This window comes from Liolophura sinensis, chromosome 2 (genome assembly GCF_032854445.1).
Source record: "Liolophura sinensis isolate JHLJ2023 chromosome 2, CUHK_Ljap_v2, whole genome shotgun sequence".
NCBI classification, from domain to species: Eukaryota; Metazoa; Mollusca; class Polyplacophora; order Chitonida; family Chitonidae; genus Liolophura; species Liolophura sinensis.
The window spans coordinates 4,742,062-4,765,674 of NC_088296.1; the positions used below are offsets into that span (position 1 = coordinate 4,742,062).

Consider the following 23,613-nt stretch of genomic DNA (forward strand, 5'->3'; position numbering starts at 1 on the left):
GGCAGGTTATGCTGTGTGTTTTTTTGCTTTTCTGTATTGGGCTATCACACATGGATTGAAGGTTAGACTTTTTTGCTCCCTAGTTTAAGGTCTAGAGTGTAAATGCACATTCTCACATCGCAGGTAAGGGTTATTTTTTACTTCCTGTTTTATGCAGTCGTATGTGAATCTCCAACATACACCGATAGAAAATTATACTTTGTGTGTTTTTATATTTCTTTTCGCCTGTGTACATCTACAAAGGGCCTACTAAAGGAAGGTTCAGTTGTTTTATTGGTTTTAGATTTTCCCTTTTTTACGAATGTTTTTAGTGAGTTTAATAGATAGGCTTTCAGTTCCAAAATTTACCAGTTATAAAAAACTTCAATTTGTTTTCTGTAGTAATCACGTTCTCTAGAAATTAAGCCTTTATGCAAGGCAACAAATTCTTGTGTACAGGGTTTCTATGATTTTATTGCTTATGAGATTTATGGACTTTGCCAGACTTACCATTTCTGTAGTCAAGAAAAGTTTTATGTAAGACTACAATTTTTATACACATGCCTACTTACATGTAGGAGAACAAGAAGGCTTCCTCTGGCGATTTTATCAGATTTGTCACCATTTTCCTGTTTTGTGGACACACATTCAGATTGAATTCATTCTGTTCTCCTATAAACGGGGATGGCTGCAAGCCTATCTTGTAGGGCTACGGCTTCTTATGCAATCACTTATCTAGGTAAGGTACCAATATGACATAGGGTATGCATAAATACAGAGATATGCCATCTACGTGCTCCAGTGCAATTTGACTGATACATGAAACAGCGGAAATAGCTGACCTTAATTTTTATAGTTACAAATTTAAGGGCGCAAACTTTCTGGTTGGGAATTAGACAAGAAAAAATAACTGAACTCTGGAAGAAATGTTACGAACAAACTTCATTCAACCTGTTGATAAAGTATTTTACATTGTCCCAACCCTGAAGACAGCCCAGTGAGTTGAGGTTTGAGTGTCGATTTAAACAAAGATCATGGTGAAATTGCATCTTTATCACTGATATTTTCTTCCATCCCACCGATATTTCAGAATATTCCATTCTTCGACGTGGTAGTCATGAAAACAATTTTAAAATGAATTTATTTAAATTTTAACATTTTAATATTTTTTCATGCAAGTGTCTATTAAATAGGACCAAAACACATCGTCTTGGATAATTCTAGACCTTGCAATTGGGCTCAATACATTGGAATTAACACTTTGTTTTTCTTTGTAATTCAGTCTAAGCCATTGTACAAAGGGGATCTATGAGTTGCTACCATTAAAACATTTACATGAACAGTTAGGCTAAACCCCTAACTCAGGTAAAATGACAAGAAACTAAATTTCACCGTTAATATGCGTGATAGCGGGTAAAAGAGTTAAAATTCACAGTTTAAATGTTTCCCATATAACACAATTCTCCAACATATTTTTAAAAAAACGTATATGTAGGGGTAAATAGAAGTAAAACAATTGAACTGTAATGCAATTCTCTAATTACAGCATCGTATTTAGTTTTTTTTTATTTTATTGTGATTTAATAGGAGATAGAAGAAGCAACTATATAACGAGTAACTCTAGAACAGTCGAGAGCCAGAGTTTTTTATTCAAATTTCTCAGGCAAATGCTTAAACAGTAGCAAACTGAACGCCGCGGAGCACCTTGGCTTAAGCCGAATTGAGTAAAGCTACATACAGTGTGCAAGTTGCAAAATATCGAAGGGCATATCTGAGCGTCCGTTCTGTACTCGCGTAAAATCGTGCATGGCGACTGGAGCATAAGTCAGATGTTTGTGATGGGGAAATATTTGTCACTACGTTACCACGACTCAAGTCTCCAGTACTTACCAATAACAGGCAAGTGTCAACGTGTTGGCTTGAGAGAAATTATAGCTTGCAGGCGCTGACCCTCTGCTTACACGTCTTCTCTACGCCGTATAAGTAACACACGTGCAATCTTAAAAGACACTTACAGGATTCACTCTCGCCATCGTTTGGAAACACTTTATTGTCGATTGGGACACTGCTACAAAGTGTGTTATCCGAACATATCCTGGTCGACTGTAGACTTTGCTTATGCTCGGGAAAGGCCCTACACAGTTGATGTGAAATAGTAATTCTTCCACAGCATCGCGAACGATGTCAGTATTGACTATTTACAGGCGATTTGTTTGAAACAAAGTATAATTATGCATTTTTATACAATTTTACAGAGTATGTAGCTGTTACTGGCAGATCTGGGTAGATGCGGTCGGAGAGGAAACAATTATGAACTGAACTTTAACGCGCAGCGATCGCACATGGGCCAGGCTTCTGGGTTATTGTGCTACCGCTATCGCGCCACAAATGCCATTCCGATGTAAAGGTAAGCTTTTAACATTCATTCGTTCGTTTGGAAGCATACACCACGTGTTGCTTAGTTTCAACGGTTCTGCCCCCAAATTGCTTAAACTTCAAGAAATCATACCACCACTAGTATTAATTATGTAAGCGTTTTGAATACCGATATCACTAATTCGCCTATAACATACCAGCAATAGTGTTAAACATGTAAGCGTTTTGAATACTGATATCACTAATTCGCCTTTAACAACACACTTTTCACCTTTCCAACATCTTTGTAAACTATTGACTGCTTCTCTTGGCATGATATCCGTCCTAATTTCGTAATTGATATACTTTTTTAGTTCTTTGGTAGATGGTGTTGACGGTCGTTTTGGGCATTTGCTTTGCAATTATTGACCTTGAACGTAAATGTTACTTTCACGGCTGGCATAGGAATGTCTGCTTCTACGCATTGATTCATGGTTGTCTCGCTTTATTGCCATTCTCTGTTACACAGCTTATAGAAATGGAACTACTTCAATAAATCATTCCACCCAAAATAAATTGTTGTTCACCTGGCACATCCTGTTTTATTCAAATGCTCCTTGTTATGATAGGTTTTATTTGATTGATTGGTGTTTTACGTCGTACTCAATAATATTTCACTTTTACCACAGCGACCGGCATTATGGAGGGAGGAAACCGGGCAGAGCCCGGAGGAAACCCACGACCATCCCCAGGTTGCAGACAGACCTTCCCACTTACGGCCCGAGAGGAAGTCAAAATGAGCTGGACTTGAACTCACAGTGACTGCATTGGTGAGAGGCTCCTGGGTCATGATATGATAGGTACAGATACCAAAATGTACATGTGAACTGAATGTGGGACTGTTTAGTGTTTATGAAAGAGCAAACTATGAATGCAACTCTATGGAAATCTCACCTGGATTGTCCTTACTTCCACAGTACTGAAGTATTAATTGACAATATTGTTGCTATTAGGATTACAATTTTTGGATATAGCACATATTTTAGTGCTGAAACTTGGCTGACTGTTACGAGTTTCGAACCAGCGACCTCTGAGTGGGGCACTAAATTGCAAAGTAAATCGTCTAGACTCCTGTGCTAAATGGTCACCCACAAACATAGAGGGCAGATGAGAAGCACACTTTACAGCAAACCCGCATTACCCCTCTGATCATTGGAAAATAACACAGCTCCCTTAGCTGAATATATCGGATTGGTAAAGGCCATTTGGAAAGTGGATCACATGTATTAAGTAACAGTATCGTTGAGTATACTTTCTGTATCCAGGATTACACTTTCAGAGCCCGCTTCGAGTGAGCTTCCGCCTGGAAGCTAGGGGCCTGGGACCAAACCCGGACTGGGCCATACAAAAGACTTTGAAAATGGTAATTGTTGCTGTCTCGCTTGGCGCTCAGCTCTGAGAGGTCAAGGGAACGAGACTGGTTGGCTCGATGTCAGTATAGTATGACTTGTTGGGTTGTCATGTCTGGTGTCGTCGGCATGATATTTCAGTGATGGTATAGACTCGCCATGCCACAAGAAGACACAGCATGTGTACACACACCTAATGACTCCTTGTCGTTCTTTGACTGAAACATTGCTAGGTACTATGTAAAACCCCAAGTATACATACATGCGTTCACTTTCTGCATCCGAAAAGTGTAATCCTTGAAAATCGACTGTTACTACAACGTTGTAGATGTGCGATAATCTCTTCCTGCGCTGGTAGCGAGCCAATGGCACATGTACGCTATGGTAAAACTCGGCGATTTTCCACATAGATGTCACGTTAATAGATCTCCCATCGATGAATAATCTACCACATGTTAAGATTTAAGTGTTGATCATCTGTCAGTTCAAACAAATTTTAATTATACAGCTCAAACGGTTCAGTTGTCAAACAGTATGTTTCTTTTTTTTTCTTTTTTGTTTTTGTTTAAATATTTGAAAATGAAACAATTTCTAGCCCGTCGCAAATGGTAAAGCAATTCACTGCAATATCCTGTAGGCTAGCCTTCGGTCACATTCATTTCACTTCTACAAATGTTAACTTGCGTCACTGTATATTTATGACCGCCCTAGAAAGTCAAGCACACAAACGTACATTCATACAAATTCATTCATACATGGTCTTCTTTTGAGACATAAGTTGAAGACCAGTAGGTTTACAAGTGGAGAAGATCTTGTTCAAATAACCAGACTGTCGTTTAATAGTTTATTTGTCAAAAATGTCACGAAAAGGTTACAGTGGTTTTATCGCTGTCTGGGTTGCTCTGGTTAAAACCGGTGCTGTTATATAGTATAACGAATGACAAATGATGTGGTTATCGGTTCATAAACCAGACCGCTGTAGTTTAGGTAAAGCTGAACTTTTTGAGTACAGCGTGTAATATCAATAGGCAGTGACGCTAGCTTCTTCACTATAAATGACATTACACTGCACACTTTTGACATTTCTCTTATTATTACGCCGTATTTATTACACCGTGTGATATTTGGTTGTAAAATAATCCTATCGTCAAACTAATAATGTAGATTATACTGCACTTCTCTGTATTCCGAATCAAATAAGCAAATTGTATTTGTCATTAATCAAATGTAACCAAACGCTTTTCACGTGTATGAGGTTTCTGAGGACAGGAAAGCGGAGAAATCCACCGCCTTTTGGGCTAATACCTAACGTATTTCTCTATATGAAGCTGCAGTTGGACCAGCTTGTGCACAAAAGTGTGATGCACGGGTAACTTGCAAAGTTGATCAATAAACAATAAGTAAACGATGATAATGTATCAATTTCATGAGGCTAGTTCACATGTACTTCTTTCTCCTTGGCAAAATACATAACAACTACAACACAAACGACTGTCAAAATATTAAAGCATAGAATATCAATATCGCGATATTCTATATTTCGGCTTACTGCCCATTCACCATGATGAATTTAGATTTGCAAAGAGAAAACAAACAATGCTATCTTGAACTTTGTGTACAGGAATCGTACGATTAGAGAACACAGTAGTAGTGCACAGAGTGAAGCCGACAAACACTAACGAAACTCGTGAAACACAGAAAACATGAATTGCAGCCCATGACCATTACTGTAACAAAGGAATTAATTTAATGTCACTGTGTGTACAACAAGTAATTCAGCAATTTATTTTAATAAAATCTAATATTTTTCTAGGTTTAAATGGTATTGGCAGTAAACAATAAAATGAGATATATTTCGTTAATGCGCCATGCGTCCTGCACAGCTCTCGTACACAAGATCAAGCTCTTGGCCAGTATGGAAGATCACCTGAAGATCTGTTGTTCCCAGCAGCATCTGTGGTTCAGGGTCACGTACTAAAGAGAAAGACATAAGGATAGAGGATGGGGTAACTGTAACTAGATGGGGTCACTGACTGGGGTGGTAGAGGATGGGGGTAACTGTGACTACATGGGATCACTGACTGGGAGTGATAGAGGATGGGGTAACTGTGACTAGATGGGATCACTGACTGGGAGTGGTAGAGGATGGGGTTACTGTGACTGGATGGGGTCACTGACTGGCGTGGTAGAGGATGGGGTAACTGTTACTGAATGGGGTCGCTGACTGGGGGTGGTAGACGATAGGTAACTGTGACTGGATGAGGTCACTGACTGGGGGTGGTAGAGGATGGGGTTACTGTGACTGGATGGGGTCACTGACTGGCGTGGTAGAGGATGGGGTAACTGTGACTGGATGGGGTCACTGACTGGGGTGGTAGAGGATGGGGTAACTGTGACTGGATGGGGTCACTGACTGGGGTGGTAGAGGATGGGGTTACTGTGACTGGATGGGGTCACTGACTGGGGTGGTAGAGGATGGGGTAACTGTGACTAGATGGGGTCACTGACTGGGGTGGTAGAGGATGGGGTAACTGTGACTAGATGGGATCACAGACTGGGGTGGTAGAGGATGGGGTAACTGTGACTGGATGAGGTCACTGACTGGGGTGGTAGAGGATAGGGTAACTGTGACTGGATGGGGTCACTGACTGGGGTGGTAGAGGATGGGGTTACTGTGACTGGATGGGGTCACTGACTGGGGTGGTAGAGGATGGGGGTAACTGTGACTACATGGGATCACTGACTGGGAGTGATAGAGGATGGGGTAACTGTGACTAGATGGGATCACTGACTGGGAGTGGTAGAGGATGGGGTTACTGTGACTGGATGGGGTCACTGACTGGCGTGGTAGAGGATGGGGTAACTGTTACTGAATGGGGTCGCTGACTGGGGGTGGTAGACGATAGGTAACTGTGACTGGATGAGGTCACTGACTGGGGGTGGTAGAGGATGGGGTTACTGTGACTGGATGGGGTCACTGACTGGCGTGGTAGAGGATGGGGTAACTGTGACTGGATGGGGTCACTGACTGGGGTGGTAGAGGATGGGGTAACTGTGACTGGATGGGGTCACTGACTGGGGTGGTAGAGGATGGGGTTACTGTGACTGGATGGGGTCACTGACTGGGGTGGTAGAGGATGGGGTAACTGTGACTAGATGGGGTCACTGACTGGGGTGGTAGAGGATGGGGTAACTGTGACTAGATGGGATCACAGACTGGGGTGGTAGAGGATGGGGTAACTGTGACTGGATGAGGTCACTGACTGGGGTGGTAGAGGATAGGGTAACTGTGACTGGATGGGGTCACTGACTGGGGTGGTAGAGGATGGGGTTACTGTGACTGGATGGGGTCACTGACTGGGGTGGTAGAGGATGGGGTTACTGTGACTGGATGGGGTCACTGACTGGGGTGGTAGAGGATGGGGTAACTGTGACTAGATGGGGTCACTGACTGGGGTGGTAGAGGATGGGGTAACTGTGACTAGATGGGATCACAGACTGGGGTGGTAGAGGATGGGGTAACTGTGACTGGATGAGGTCACTGACTGGGGTGGTAGAGGATAGGGTAACTGTGACTGGATGGGGTCACTGACTGGGGTGGTAGAGGATGGGGTTACTGTGACTGGATGGGGTCACTGACTGGGGTGGTAGAGGATAGGGTAACTGTGACTGGATGGGGTCACTGACTGGGGTGGTAGAGGATGGGGTTACTGTGACTGGATGGGGTCACTGACTGGGGTGGTAGAGGATGGGGTAACTGTGACTGGATGGGGTCACTAACTGGGGTGGTAGAGGATGGGGTAACTGTGACTGGATGGGGTCACTGACTGAGGTGGTAGAGGATAGGGTAACTGTGACTGCGTGGGGCTACTGATTTAGAATAACAGGATGGGATACTGTGACAATAGATGGGTACGTCACTGACTTAGGAAAGAGGATGTGGTAACTGTAACTAGAGGGGCTCACTGCCTGGGAGTGACAGACGATGGGGCTACTTTGACGAGAATGTCACTCTGACGGAATGGGATCAAACTGTGAGTGTCACTGACTTGAAGTGACAGGAAGGAGTAACTGTAATTGGATGGGATCACATCCTGGGAGTGACAGACGATGGGGCTACTTTGACGAGATTAAGGTCACTGTTACGGAATAGGGTCAGACTGTGAGTGTCACTGACTTGAAGTGACATAGGATGGAGTAACTGTGACTGGATGGGTCACTGAGTTGGGAGTGCCAGGATGTGGTGCTTCTCTGACCCGGCATGAAGTCCCAGTGACAGGGTACGGGGCTACGGTGACGAGGATTGGGCCACTGAGTGGGGATATGGTTACTGAAAGAGAGGTATGGTCTCTGGCTGAGAGTGACCTGTGATGGGTCACAGACTGGGAGTGCTAGAGGATGAGGGGAGATTATAGAGGATGGGGCTGCTGGATCGGCGTGGGACTACTGAGACTGTGGACGGGGCTGCTGTGATAGGGGATGAGCCTACTGTGACTGGGGATGGGACAACTGTGACTGGGCATATGACTACTGTGACAGGGGATGGGGCTACTGAGACTGGGGATGGGGCTGCTGTGATAGGGGATGGGCCTACTCTGATAGGGGATGGGACTGCTGTGACTGGGCATTGGACTACTGTGACAGGGGATGGGGCTACTGAGACAGGGGATGGGGCTACTGTGACTGGGGGTTGGACTACAGTGACTGGGCAATGGACTACTGTGACAGGGGATGGGGCTACTGAAACTGGGGATGGGGCTACTGTGACTGGGCATTGGACTACTGTGACAGGGGATGGGGCTACTGAGACTGGGGATGGGACAACTGTAACTGGGCATTGGACTACTGTGACAGGGGATGGGGCTACTGAGACTGGGGATGGGACTACTGCGACTGGGGGTGGGACTACAGTGACTGGGCAATGGACTACTGTGACAGGGGATGGGGCTACTGAAACTGGGGATGGGGCTACTGTGACTGGGCATTGGACTACTGTAACTGGGCATTGGACTACTGTGAAAGGGGATGGGACAACTGTGACTGGGCATTGGACTACTGTAACAGGGGATGGGGCTACTGAGACTGGGCATTGGACTACTGTGACAGGGAATGGGCCTACTCTGATAGGGGATGGGACTGCTGTGACTGGGCATTGGACTACTGTGACAGGGGATGGGGCTACTGAGACTGGGGATGGGGCTACTGTGACTGGGGGTTGGACTACAGTGACTGGGCATTGGACTACTGTGACAGGGGATGGGGCTACTGAAACTGGGGATGGGGCTACTGTGACTGGGCATTGGACTACTGTGACAGGGGATGGGGCTACTGAGACTGGGGATGGGACAACTGTAACTGGGCATTGGACTACTGAGACTGGGGACGGGGCTACTGTGATAGGGGATGGGGCTACTGTGATAGGGGATGAGGCTATTGTGACTGGGCATTGGACTACTGTAACAGGGGATGGGGCTACTGAGACTGGGGATGGGGCTGCTGTGATAAGGGATGGGGCTACTGTGATAGGGGATGGGGCTACTGTGATAGGGGATGAGGCTACTGTTATAGGGGATGGGGTTACTGTGATAGGGGATGGGGTTACTGTGATAGGGGATGAGGTTACTGATAATGGCGTGACTGGGGATTGGTTCACTGACTGGAAGGTGCCTGGGGATGAGGCCACTGTGAGAGGAGGTGAGAAGAATGGGGATTAGGTCACTGATTGAGGATCGGATCACGAATGGAGATGGGGTAGCTGTAACAGACAGGTGATGGGGTGAGAGGTAACAGTGCATCGGATGACTGCGTCTGGGAGCGACGGGACGAGGTTTCTGACTGGGAGTGACAGGTGACGAGATCACTGACTGGGAGTGACAGGGAACAGGGAAACTGACTGGGAGTGACAGGGAACAGGGAAACTGACTGGGAGTGACAGGTGACGGGGTTATTGACTGGGAGTGACAGGGAACAGGGTTATTGACCGGGAGTGACAGGTGGCGAGGTTACTGACTTGGAGTGACAGGGGGTAGGGTTACTGACTGGGAGTTACAGGGGACGAGGTTACAGACTGCGCGTCACAGGGGACAAGGTTACTGACTGGAAGTGACAGGGGACGAGGTTACTGACTGGGAGTGACAAGGGACAGGGGACGGGGTTACTGACTGGGCCTCACAGGGGACGAGGTTACTGACTGGGAGTGGCAGAGGACGGGGTTACGGACTGGAAGTAACAGGTTCCCATGATTATAATTTTGAGTGATTACCAAGAGCCCACAATCCTCCCCCCCCCCCACAAAATGTTAATTAATAATTAATTAAATAAATAAATGATGAATCAAGAATAATTCTCCTATACGACTTTACGAAGAAAACCGACAGAAGACAGACAGCCCTTCTGTGCCTGATAAATGTTTAGAGTTGGATTAACCTACATGGCGCTGCCGACAGAGTGGCACTTTTCTATAAGTCAGCGACGACTCCTCCAGTTTAAGTGTATAAAACGTCATGTGCATACCTGTTATTTTCTATTGCCAATGGGGAAGTCGGGCTTGAGAAAGACAAGGTAGGCAAGTGGATATTGTCTATAGAGGCACCAAATACTCCCGGAAGCGACGCCAGGCTGCGTAAAAACTGCGCAGGCGCCATATGTTCGAGAGATTTACTCAGCTTTGCCAGATTAGTTTCTTCTACAATAATCTCAGTTATTTCAATGGGTCGTTTAAAAACCATAACCAGCATTCCAAAGATGGAACTGACTATCATCAGAGAACCTGCAATAGAAAACAAGAGGAACGGACTAAACGACCATGAAAGACATATGTGTTATCATTCGAAGTAATCAGCTTGCGGAAACAATTTTCTGGCGGAAGTGTGAATCAGACGTGCTTACATTTGTATCTATTGGTGATTCTTAAAAGTTGAAACAGAGCGAGGCAGCGTAGTTTATGAAATACACATATGTAACCAGAAAATAAGGAAGGTATCTTGTATGTAATTTACATGTCGCATTTACTGGAATGCTGAGGCACTCTTTTCTAATATTATAACTGCACAGACCTTCATATTTAGGACGTTATTACTACGTTCACCACGTCATCTCTAAGTTATTTGATTGGTGTTTTACATCGTACTGGTCGACGGCGGCCAGCATTATGGAGCATGAGAGGAAACCGGACAGTGTCTAGGGGAAACTCACGACCATGCCCAGGTTGCTGCAAGATGTCATCTTTGATGACGCGACATATCTGTATATATTAATGCAGCATTAATGTATTAATGCAAATTAAAGAGGCTATTCCAGAGATTTTTTGTGAAAAATCCAAAATTCGCTCATCAAATCCAATTTTGTAGTTAGCAAGAATATTTCAAAGTATTGCCTTGGAGCAAAACAACACTAGTACCTGTACCATTTATAATAAACTAGTAAAATAATTAGTTTGAAATGAGTTTGAAAATGTTTTAATGCGACGAATGTCATAAATTTTAGGAACTTACATTTTGAACGGTACCACGTGCACAGGTGAAGTTTATATTTTATGGAAAGGAAATATTTATCCTTTCTAGGACAGCAGCAAAACTCCAACTTGATTGGTGTTAATCAGCATTTGGCCACAAGTCTCTGGTATAGCCTCAATAATATTATCACATTTATACATAATCATGAAGTGAATATATAATTAATATCCTCACAAATAAGCCAGTGCCTAAGGAAACATTAGCTTGTCATTCAATACGCAGCGTATACCCAGTGCGCGAAAATAAGATCGAGTTAAAAAAACACATAGCACAACGTACACCGAAGTCAAGACGTGTGAATTTTGCAATGAATGTAAAGTAGGCCTACAGCCACTTGAGTAAAGCCCAATCACCTAATTCATCACAGTGGTCGTCTCTCTTCATATACGTAAATGTCTTACTTACAAGTACTTAGGTCGCTGTGAGTTCAAGTACAGCTCATGCTGGCTTCCTCTCCGGCCTGGGAAGGTTTGCCAGCAAACTGCGGATGGTCGTAGGTTTCCGCCGAGCTTTGTCCGGTTTCCTCCCATTATAATGCTGACTGCCGTGGTGTAAGTGAAATATTCTTGAGTACGGCGTAAAACACAAATCAAATAAATAAATAATTGCAAGTACTTACACCAATCAATGGGCATTGGAGTAAGCAGATGGGGATCACATAAAGAAAGAGAGTATGACGGCTCACTCTGTTTATATACTTTGGGTAGTCATAACTATGATTGTTAATGCTTCACACATTATCATGCCTTGTTTGGGCTGTGAAGGTGGTTTGTACATTGGAAACAAAAACCGTGTTGAAGACCTAGGTCTCACAGCAGCACGATAGGGATTTAAACCGATAGAGTAATGTACACTAATTAAGCAGCAGAAGTTTTCTGACGTGTGTGCTCTACCAATTGCCTCTAATTTTCTACATTCACGATGTGGCTAAAATACTGCCAGCGTACTGATAAACCCTACAGAACCAGCAATCGTTACGTCGTTTGACACTTCTGCGAGGACATATGCCTATGGAATTACCTCCCTTACCAGATAGATAGACGCTTGCGCTGTAATCGCCACTCATCTCCATCACGAGAGCTGCCAGAAAAAGGACTAGTTAGCGACATACACCATTTACGACAGCGGCAAATGCGACATAAACAACACCTTCATGACACCACCACCATGTTACAGCTAATTATAAAATACTATCTCTTCTCTTTGTATGCCTTAATAGTTTCCCTACCTTTATACATTTTTGTCCACGATTGTTACCTTTTCCTTAAAAAGGTAAACGGAAGTAGGGTGCTTGCTGATCGAGCCACCTAAGAGGTTTCTCAAATAATCGCTGGTTTAAATCCAGGATGTGGCTTAACGTCAGGTAGTTTATCTGACACCTGGCTAGTTGTAGTTTTGTGGAGCATTATATTGTGGTTTTCTCTGCCGGTAAATCTCACACCTTCGTGCAGGTGAAATACTTTTGAATCTACAGCGCAAACACCAGTCCATTTTACATAAATATATTAATTAAATTTAAGTCAAACTGAATCCAGGCTCACTGACTGCTGTGTGAGAAAGACAAATGTACACTAAAAAAATAATCTTTTAATTTTAACAGAAAGTGTGTTGTAACGTAATACTGTGTTATATTGAACATCATATCCTGTTAGTGTGAAAGAATCTTTATGATGAATTAATACAATCTGTGAGTTATATTTGACAGAACAATCTGCTGCAATAGCAGCATATATTCTACCACCACTCAGACAACAGACTTTCCGTTAAAATTAACATATTACTTTTTTGAGTGTAGATCTATATGCTCTGCCAATCAGCGCCCCCTATTATAACGTTAAGGACAGAATCTATTGTTTTCCAAAATTCGCTTATGATAAAGTAAATAAACCCGGAAAAAGTTTCTCAAAATTCGACCATGATATTTTTCTGAATACTATAGGAATTTTGTCATTATCAGTTGTTTCCTTCCCAATATTGCTTATTATTTTATAACCGGACTCTTTCCGTGTGCATTCTGTTTAACGATTGGTGGATTTGGATCATGCGCTTTTTCAGATTTTCAAGGAGAGCAAGAATCTTAAAAGCCATGTGATTTGCCAAAAATAAACCATCATTGTTTTGCAGTTTGTACCTCCCTCAAAGAGAGAATACTAAATTCATATAGAATCTCTACTGGAAGCAACGCTGGACAGATGTTTCTGCTGACTTATGAAAAGCTAATAATCTATAATTATAAAACTATAATCAGTCAATTTTTGTAATTAAATATCACAGGTTTCTGTTACTTGGATTCCGAAAGTTCTCTGTTCTTTGTAAGTTTAAAAATAGAACATTTTGATTAAATAGTTTAAAACGAAATAAATAAAAAGTGAAAGGCAGCGGAAAGACTTAAAATGTGTATCATTAACTGAATGAACTTAGAATTCTATAGTTTTCCTGCGTACCTTTGGAGATTCTGCCCAAGATTATGACACTGATGTCTATACTTAATGCACATGGAAGAGCTCGTAGTGTTTTTTGTGATTAACAAATCTGTAGGATAGCCCACTGTATAATTCTGTATTTTACTACATTTTATTTACAAAATGTCTAAAAGGTGTTGATAATTCACGGAATATAACTTTCGTCTTACTCTTCCTGTTTTTTTGTTTTTTTTTTTGTTTCAGCCTAAACTAAGATAAGGTACTTGTACTTATCTGAAGACACAGGATTCTATGGTGGTCTGTTAGGACCAAGCGGGTGTCTGTGACGTCACAGCAGCACTATTTTTGGCTTGACGTAGTTCGGTTCAAGATCTATTTGTTGAATGCATTCATAGCTAATTCATGCAAAGAAGATGAATGACTAATGTTGTAATATAGCAATCTATGTGTGTCAAGTGGTCAGATACTGAAGTGACATTTGTAGTGCCATTATGGCCAGAAACGTCACAGTGGAATCCAAAGTTTTAAATGCATTTTACTACATCGAGAAATATTCGAAATAAATGAATCCAAATATTTTCCTGGACAATGATTAATGGTATTTCATCTGATAAGTACTTCATGCAAGTGTGTTCTTTGACCTCAATATTACACTAACGCTAAGCAGAAGTTTGATCTCACCTGCAACTGGTGGACCTAAGAGAGCGCCTAACCCGCAGAGCGCCATCTGAGCACCGAACGCCATGGCCAGATCTAGTAAGCCCACCAACTCGATGGTGATCGGGTTCAAAACCACAAAACTGACCATAATGTACATTCCAAACACAGAAGAGAAGATGTAACGACCGATGGTGTTGGCAGAGAGTAGCGGGAACGTGAGAACGGCAATACCGGAGAGTCCGTACGAACCGAAGAGGTACAGGTATTTATTAGCCGGATCTCCGGTCGTTCCCAGGCCAGCCAGAACGCGACCGACGATACTCGCGACTGCCATGACGGTGAATAGCATGGACACCTCCTGACTTACGGCCCCTTTTTCCAAACAGTATTTTGGGAAGTGCATGAACATGATGCTACAGGCGAAGCTGTTGACGGAGATACCGAGACAAAACACCAAAAAAGAGACATTGCGAAACACCTGAAACTGTTGTTTCACACCAAGATGGAAGTCTTCGGCGTAGGCCGCCCGGAGAGACTTCTGTTCGAGCTCCGTAGATGACGGACAGCACAAGGCACCGAAGAGGCAGATGTTAAAGTTAATAGCGCCCATCAGCAGAAACATGCCACGCCAGCCGTACTGGTCAGAGAGCCAGCGGACACAGAGTGGACCGACCATCATCCCTAACCCACATCCCGTCATTGCCAAGCCACAGGCCAGGTCTAGCTTCTTCCTGAAGTAATAGCCCAGGATGACAACGGCAGGTGTGTAAGCTAAACCGTTCCCCACACCTGTGAATAGTTTGACCTATTGTTAGATCGATCTATTGATGGTGTCTTCTGAATATCTGTTGTTGGCTGATATCGATTATAATCGATTCATATCAAAAGTTGGGTGGATGGATAGGTATTAAGTTCATCTGTTATTATGATTGGATGGAGTAGCGGCTGACCGAGCTCCTTAGATCTATTTATTACTTTAGTCATATCTTTAAGATGGGTTAATTCGAACACAACACGAGATATAAGTTGGACAGCGACAGCATTATTTTCTTAAATTGCTTAAAAAGCTGTTCATGTCCCTTCGTAAGTTTGTGAATGTAACAAATCGGTGGAACGAACTGATTTGGGACTGAATGTTTATTTGATTAAACCTAGCAGACACAAACGACTTTGGAAACAGGTATACAGTATGGGTGGAAACAGGTATGCAGTATGGGTGGAAACAGGTATGCAGTATAGATAGAAACAGGTAAGCAGTATAGGTGGAAACGGGTATGCAGTATAGATGGAAACGGGTATACAGTATAGAGGGAAACAGGTAAGCAGTATAGGTGGAAACAGGTATGCAGTATAGATGGAAACAGGTATGCAGTATAGATGGAAACAGGTAAACATTATAGGTGGAAACAGGTATGCAGTATAGATGGAAACAGGTATGCAGTATAGATGGAAACAGGTATGCCGTATAGGTGGAAACAGGTATGCAGTATAGGTGGAAACAGGTATGCAGTATAGATGGAAACAGGTATGCAGTATAGATGGAAACAGGTATGCCGTATAGGTGGAAACAGGTATGCAGTATAGGTGGAAACAGGTAAGCAATACAGGTGGAAACAGGTAAGTAGTATAGGTGAAAACAGTTATACAGTAGAGGTGGGAACAGGTATACGGTATAGGTGAAGTTATCTTACATTGAACTCTGTGTGACCATAAAATCTATGGATCAACATTAATTACAACACAAAATACTATACTATATAGAGAGGAAAACCAGAGCAGTACCGATAGTGTGATAAATGGCTTATACGGGAAATACGACCTGTTGTCAGTTTACGTCGGTTATAGTGTATGCAGGTATGCTGATAGATCACGTGCCACAGATAGAAACAATAAGATAATGTCCGTAAGGCGGTGAATCGACTTCTTGCTTATGTTTTCGTCTTCTGAAGTGAAACAGCTCTGGTTGGCGGTTTAGAAACAATTGTTATTGAGGTCTCTTTAAGTATAAGAGGCCAAAATTCACCGGTTACGTGTGTCTATTTGTCAGCTACCACACTGTCGTCGTTGCTCTGGTTTTACTCTCTGTGCTGTACGTCTTAATTTTATTTAATTTTGTTGTATCCTTGCATTAACCAGACTGGTGGACTAAGCATCCTCGAGGTCTTGTATCTTCGCAACGCTCAACGTGAGTGCATATTACATGCTATGACAATACTGCATATTTAGTCATTCTGGAGCAGCGTAATAAATGATTAACATCTCTGCATTTTTCCCTAAAGCTTCTGCTTAAACCATGTTGAATGACATGCCGCCTGTAATGCATACACATGGACAGCCGCAATAACCGTGACTGAGGTAGATTTACAAGATGACGAGTTTCATAGGCTATATGTGACCATTTTTGCAATTAACATCACTGCTTTTCGTTGCTCTGATTTTACTCTCTATGCTTGTAAGACATTTATACTTACCAACTAATACACCGTATGTGAGAAATAGTAAGTTCAGGTTGTTCACGAGCGAACTGGTGGCAAAACCAATCAGACACAGGAGACCCCCCAACCATGATGGTCACGCGACAGCACGTGCGACTCGTGAGGTATCCCGCCACGGGGCCTGGTGGAGAAACAAAGTATTCCTTCCGTTATTACAACGTATACAGATTTAGAAAGACCGCCTTTGCAGATAACCTCCACTGAATTTCTGCCATTGAAGTCAACTTATTTTCAGGATTCTGCTGGTGGACTAAGTATCCTCGATGCCTGGCCTCAGCTGGTGGGCTAAGTATCCTCGATGCCTGGCCCCTGCTGGTGGACTAAGTATCTCTGAGGCCTGGTCCTTTCGCAATGTTTAAATCTTATTTAAACATACGTTAAATGTGATGACAACACAGCATTTCGAGTAACTCTAGGCCAGTGACGCCTTATAAATTGCAATTAACATCACTGCATTTCGTTGCACTGGTTATACTCTCTATGCTGTAATCCTGTTTTTTGTATGATTTCTTTATTTCGGGGACGTGACAAACCTCGTTTATAAGGAGTTGATTGATTCCTGACGGGCTATGTAGTTTATTTAAAGGATTTACACCTTCGTCTTGGTGTAACCCGAGTCTTGTTTCGTACCGAGTAAAATCCTGAGAATGCAACATATTCTATTCCCTCCCCCCAGACTGCACCTACCCCCCGTCGTGTCTTATTATTACGTGACGTAGAGCTCACCGCTGAGCTCAAATATACTATCCAAAAAAAGAAACGCATAACCCGGTTTTTTGCGGAGGTGATGCAGTCTTTTCAATTATGCATAACTAAATAAGAATTGCTATTCTGCAAATATTTTTTTACACAGATTAAGGAAGGGTCCATATCTAGACAACAAGGCCATCAACTTGAGGTAAGACACTCACAATGAGTCTCCCACTTGAGTGGAATGTCAGTATCTGTTGTGACCACCACGGGCACGAATAACAGTTCTGACACGCCTTGTCATGGACTGGATGAAACGCTGGATAGAGGCCTGGGGAATGTTCTGCCACTCCTCCTGCAAACATGCAACTTGCTCTTGAAGCGTTTGGGGTTGAGGTTGACGTTGGCGTAGACATCGATCAAGTTCATCCCACAGATGCTCAATTGGGTTAAGATCCGGGGAACGGGGCGGCCAGGGTAGCACATTTACATTGTTTTCGGCGAGGAAGTCCCTTGTGACACGTGCCGTGTGCGGTCTGGCGTTGTCCTGCTGGAACAACTCCCGCTGAACGTCAATGACAGGTAAGAGGTGTGGCTGCAGGATGGTGTCTCGGTAGCGCACGGCCGTAAGATTTCCCTGAACGTGGACAAGCTTTGTACGACCAGTATACGATATTGCTGCCCACATCATCACACTCCATCCACCAAATCTGTCCACTTGGCGTACGCAGTTAGGGGCATAAGGTTCGTGAGCACGTCTGTAAACCCGGTTTCTACCATCACGTCTCTGCAATAGGAATCTGGACTCATCACTGAACCAAATGCGTCGCCAGTTGCGTAGATTCCATGCAGTCACGTTGTTACACCATCGGAGGCGATTTGCGCGATGGTGAAGACGCAGCACGATCCCAACATAGGGCCTCCTGGCTCTCAGTCCATGTTCCCTCAGCCTGTTCCGCACTGTCTGACCTGATATCCTCCTCAGTCCCGGTATGCTGGCTGCTGTGCTTTCAGCTGTAGCACAACGGTCACGCAAATGGAGGACCCTTATGTAGCGATCTTGGGCTGCTGTAGTGACACGTGGTCGACCTGAACGCCGACGGTCATTTGTTGTCCCAGTATTGTTGTAGCGGGCAGCAAGCCGTGAAATCGTGCTCTGGCTGACGTGTAGACGCCTAGAAATGGACGATTAGGACTCTCCAGCTTGAAGTCTTCCAATGACAATATTTCTTGTGACAGTGTCAAGACGTGGCACGTTGAATCAGCTTGAAAACACCACTTGAAAGACGCCGATTTCCGGCCCGAAGTTGCGGTTTTATAGTCACACACTGCATGCTTTCCATGCGTAAGTTTGGCGTGTAAGACTGCACGTGATGCAGTGTGGTGATGTATTTTTTACTTCTTCCAAAAACGGCCTCCAAACTCAACATTTTCAACCAAGAAATGTTTTGAGGAATAAAATGTGTGCTAACTGTGACTATTAACAATATTAAAACACATTTTGCTCATGAAATGAAGACAAAATGTATTTGTTTCATTTTAAAATAAAACAAAACACCTATGCGTTTCTTTTTTTGGATAGTATATGAATGTTTTGAAAGAAATGCTTCTTTTACCGTGTCACGGGGCGTCTGGATGTTAAACATAAAAAATGTAGAAACAAAAGCGATATCTATAAACTGGGAGATACCACTTTTATCATTGAAGAAAATTCGAGTAGTTCACCTTTATATAAATCATAATCATAAATCATAACAAGTAAACAAACTCAAATTCTTTTATATGTAGAAATAAACACCAGGAAATGATATTATTTGGGGACGTAAATCTACTGGCCGGTGTGTTGCGTGACACACTCGATGTTGTTTGAAAGGTCGTCTCTATTTAATATGTATATTTGCACACGTCCCGCAACTAACAGTGGGTTAGAATGAGTTCTAGTCAGCATGATGTCTGCTATATAGTAACATTAACAAATCTTGTCATACCATACTACATTTTGGTAGTCAAACAAAAAGTCAGTAAAAAGAGAAGCAATGTTAAGTCATTTGCATATCATGCAAATATTAACTGCTTTTCTTTTCATGATTCTGTCATAATGTCATACGGTATAACGTCTTAATTATATAACTGTTTTGTGTACTTTCTTGGTTCTTTGTGTTACACGTCGTGTTGGGAATTCGTCTTGGAGTTATTGGCCTGTAACGTACATTTTATTTGACGGGTTGCATGCGAATGTCTGCTTCTAATTTCTGATCATTCTGCGGTATGGTAGAACTGGAATTTGTAAAGTTTAAGTTGCTGTCTTGGTCATTTGGTAGAAAATATGAAGATATACCAGCTCATTGAAGATTCTGTTTTAACGAAAAGCACCTGAGAATGGCAAACAGCCAAAACTACAGCTGCCCTCGTGCTACGCCATCTGACTAGAATAACTTACCGGTGAGTGTACAAAGACTTCCGCTCAACGACCCCACCCATGACGTCTTCATGGGGTCCTCCTGGAACGTTTCTAACAGGAACACGTAGATGACCCCAATACCGTACAATGTAGACCCGACGAAGACGAGAATCCCGAATGATGCGAGAAGTACAACCCAGGACCAGCCACAGTCTACATCATCTCTGGTGGTCATCTTGTACAGGAGGGACTGAGGTGATTAGTCCAATACCTGTTAATAAATGTGGTAAGGATTTTTCACACAAGGCCTTTGTATCCGAAATATGGTGTGACAAACAGTAAGGGCAATGTTGAAAGGAAAGTCCATGAGCGGATTTCGCTATATACATGTACATACGTGACGAATACACCGGTGGTTAGGCCTAGTTGGACTCCCCGACGAACCCAGTAAAGTATGGGTTGTTTGTACAGTACTCGAAGCATTGTGAATTACACGGTGAACAGGTGTTAGTAAAGTGCTTGCGTAACTATGCAAAAACTACATTGCGACGTTCGTTACGTGTATATTGTGTGAATAAATCAACAGCTCTTTGTAGGGGTAGGGGTGTTGTTGAAGAGCTACCTCCCGATAATCATGCAACTTCTGATCATCAAGGTCAAATCAAGGGCATACGCCATTTCGACGACCAATCATTTTTTTAACACGAAATTTATGACCTTTAGGGCAATATTCATGCGAAGCTGATATGCCAGCTACTTCAATGGGTGGCGTAAAGAGGTGATCATATATTGATGATTTTCTAATCGACAGGTATGATTAATTACAAATAACATTGAGAGAGAAATTTTGTTTCAATAAAATGGATGGTGCGCCACGGTAAATAAATGAGTTTTGCCCACTAGCTGCTTCAGCTGCGACTAATGCATCGCAGTTCAAACTATTTGGTATGTAAACTACGCATCATATATACTGAAGTTTAATGTTTTGACTTAAGTGAAAACTCGCTTGTATAGATTGGTCCTCGAATATTAAAATATCATCATGTACTCTGTCTTTCCTCACCTCAGTACATGACTTATTTTTGCACGACTTATTTGCAATAATACAGTGCACTTTTATTATCCGTCAACAGGAAGAGAGGAGACCATAGAGGATCCACCGCCTATAGGTAACATCCTTTAAGTTCTCTGTATATAATCAGGTATCAATAGTTCATTTCGTGCGGGAGTTGGATTCGAACCGACATCCTCATTCATTCGCCTTTAACGATATTTGCTGAGTGAGCAAAGGTTTTCGATCCAACTGCACGCTGGAAATCTCAGGCTAGTTCATGCCATGTAATGAGCGACTGTAATTTACACTGAGAACAAACAAGAAAAGTAAACAGGGTTACAGACGCTACAGTATAGCCACTGTATGGACTTTCATGTGCCAAGCAACTAACGACTTAAGTCATACATTGCAAGTGCTAAAAAGCCAAAGACGATTACGAAAGAAATCAAATTGTGGCTGCTAGTTCGTTCTAATTTGGCCGTGTTTAGCGATGAAGCCCTCTGTTATAGTGACAGAATAAAACCCTATTGAAACATTTAAATGCCGTCAAAAGTCTTAAATTCAGTGGTAGACTTAAGTAACCATGTTGATGCTATTAGATGTAAACGTTAGAACAGACATTCGTATATCAGCCGTCCAAGTCCAGCTCATGCTGGCATCCTCTCCGGCCGTGCGTATCAAGGCCTGTAAGTAACCTGCGGACGTGGGTTTCCCCAGGACTCTACCTGGTGTCCTCCCATCGTGATGCTGCCCGCCGTCGTATCAGTAAAGTATTCTTAAGGACAGCGTAAAACAACAACCAAATAAATAAATATACCAGCTGTCAACCAAATGAAAGTTTCATGTCAATAATCGCAAAGGCCAATTGCCAAAACAACGTTCAACACAAAACATTAAAGAACGAATTCATACTATGAGCGACAGACAAGTTTCCAGTCATGTAACTGGACAGACACAGGGAATATTCTGGACAAATGAATGAAGTCAGGAGCTCATATGTCCAACGTGGCGACGAATATACAGCCCCTACATCCTCGGGTTAAGCGGACTTAAACACAGCTATGGAGCAGCGTGACAGAGATTTTTCACATTATCATTATTTTCTTACTTGAGAAACAGTTGTAAACAGTTTCATGGAACAATTTTGACCTTCAGACAAAAAATTTTTGCAGTACTGATTTTTCGACGTTGGAAATGGTCGCGTAACAGTATATAATGCTGCGTTTTGGAATGGTAGCATATTCTGTAAGGCCTAACGTTTTCTGATTCTGTCTTTACCGTTGGACGAATTTCGAATGAATGAATGTTTGGGGTTTAACGTCGTACTTAACAAGTATTTTGCCTTAGGAAGAGGAGTCGTTAGGTGTGTGTACACATTGTGTCTTCTTGTGGCAGGGGGAGTCCATGCCGCCAAAGTGCTGTCGCCACTGAAGTATCATGCCCAAGACACCAAACCTGACACCACACCCAGTCACCTTATACTGACACCAGGCCAGTCGGTATTGTTTCCGTGGTCCACACCTCTCAGTGCTGGGCGCATTACTCAATCAATTACATTACTCTTCAAAACAACCTTTGAAAACTACATGTAACGAAGACTATAATACCGAATTAGCTTTACCCTCTCCCCTGAGCAGTCACTTCAAGTTGTGTTCTTCCCTCGACCGGCGACCATACCCCATCGCTTAGTCCTGACCGCTCAATTCCTCTTCCCTCCGGCTGCGATCATTCCCTAACCCTCAGTCCTGTCCCCTCAACGCGTCTCCTTCCCTGCAGCCTAGAACACGACCCTACAGACACAGCTCAGGTCGATGAAGCTGCCAGGTGTGCGAGGGGCACACAATTCCTCGCCCAACAGAGCTGAATAGAAAAAGCAAAACCAATATTGGTTTAAAGCTTAAGTATATCCGATGACGCATGCTAAACTTCTGAAAGAATATGAGGGTGTAAAGTGGGGGAATTAGATCGGTAAATTTGTACTTATCCAATATGTGTGTAGTTTGTTTGGAAATTCTCTGTGACTTATCCCCTTGTTTAAATACGGGTTGGAGAAACGGGATTACTACTTTACTTCTGTCTTGAACTACAAAATTAATGGTTCTTTAAAGCCAAGGTAACAAAATAAAACTGCAAACAGAGAGAAAAGTAAGCAAAACGATATTCATTGCGGATCAAATCAAAGCGCAACTGCGATACACATTTTATTATCGACAACTGATATTCTAGCATGGTACATACTTTGCGTCTTTCCAACATCACTTGAGTGTTTCTCTTTGCATGACTCAGTGCTATCTTCGTACTTTACATACTTTTTTTTTCTTTGGTACTTTTGGGAATTCGCCTTAGGATTATTGGTCTGGAACGTCCATCTTGGTTGACGACTGGTATTCGAATGTCTGTTCGACGCATAGATTATGAACATCAAACAAACAAGCAGGAGTGAATGCTTTATCCAAACAGTAACTTCAGAAATGGTTATTTATTTAATACATTAAAACCATTGGACTGTCAGTAAAAAGAATTCAGTGACAAACAACGGTTAAACAAAGTATCTATACACTGTCTGGTCATGTACTGTGGAAAATGAACAAACGCTTTCTGAAATACGGATTGGTTCCTGCAATGAATTATTG

The 23,613-nt window shown here is 42.8% G+C and overlaps 1 pseudogene; it reads right to left on the minus strand.

Moving 5' to 3' along the window:
- Window positions 1-4,580: 4,580 nt before the first annotated feature.
- LOC135463053 (monocarboxylate transporter 12-like) lies at window positions 4,581-22,821 on the minus strand (annotated as a pseudogene).
- Between the last annotated feature and the right edge of the window lie 792 nt (window positions 22,822-23,613).